Here is a 1,437-nt window from a genome sequence, read left to right as displayed (position 1 = left end):
CACATGCACAGATTGACACAAAACATTGCCAGATGTATTTTTGTTTTTTTGTTTTTTTGTTTTTTTTTTTTATAAACAAAAAAAAGATGATGATTCATTTATTGTCATTGGTTGTCATTGCTTGATGAGATTTTTAAAATTATGAAAAAGGACAATTTCATATTTTAATAAACAGAATGAAAAGAATTTTTACAAAAAAAAAAACAATAAATTTAAGAAATAATAATAATTTGCTCAAAATTTTCCATCAAATTATTATCAAACAATTTTTTCTTCCTCTCTTTTTTTTTTACATTACTTAAAATATTATTTGTTGATAATTGATTTAAATGATAAATTTGAGCAATAGGTTGAAATTTTCGAAAATGTGTTTTAATTAGAAATGTATTAAAATTGGCATAAATAGGTTGATTTCAAATTTTTCATATTTAAATTGAAATAATTCAATTAATGCATTATGAATGAAAAATTATTGTAAATGATTAATTTATAATGTGTTTCTTTTTTCTAATTTTAATTTCAAACTGAAGTATATAATTTAATTTAATATTTTTCGTAATTGAATAAAATCAATTCTAAAATGAAGTAAAAAAAATAGCGATAATTTTATAGGCCGTGAAAAAAAGAAGGAATAATTTTATAAAATTTGTTGTTTTAAGCTAAAATCATTATCATATAGGTATAAAATATTACATTTAATTTAAATTTTCAAATTTCTACAAAAACAAAAATATATTGCATGATTTCGGGAAGAAAACTATGAACCATTGATTGATTGAGCGATTAATTAATTAACCAATAATTAATTGATCGATTGATTGAATTGAGTTGATGAAATTTAAAATAAATAAATAATTGTTAATTTGAAATAATTTTCAATGATTGTTTATTCCCTCATCAGGTTCAATACATCATACAACAATAAAATGATAATGAAAATTGTTTAATTTCCGTTTTCTTCCTCACTTTTAGCCTATCTTATCAATAATCTTTTTCATTATCAGTAAACCTCTAAAGCATCTCTTTAATACACTCCGATATTGCCTCCTTTTGCATAAAATCATTAATGTCTTAATCAAAATTGAATATCTTTGAAGTAATCAATGAAGGAAATAGGCGAAGAAGAAGAAGAATGATGAAATATGAAATTAGAATGAGAGAGATGGAACAGGAAGAAGAAGAAGAAGGGCAAATAGAATATTGAATGAGGTTGAAATTACTACTTCAATTGATGATTTCAAATTGAAAAATTACTTCATAAATATAAGGGAAAGATGAAGAAGCACACTTTAGGAAATTGAATTCCATTCAATGATTTAAAATTTAATTTAATGAAAAAGAAATTGATGGAAACGAATGATAATTATGAAAATTCTGTTTTATATATATATATATATATATATATATATATATATATATATATATATATATATATAT

Source organism: Loa loa (assembly GCF_000183805.2).
Source record: "Loa loa unplaced genomic scaffold supercont3.799, whole genome shotgun sequence".
Lineage (NCBI taxonomy): Eukaryota > Metazoa > Nematoda > Chromadorea > Rhabditida > Onchocercidae > Loa > Loa loa.
The sequence above is the reverse complement of the archived record's forward strand: the minus strand, read 5'-3'. Positions refer to the sequence as shown.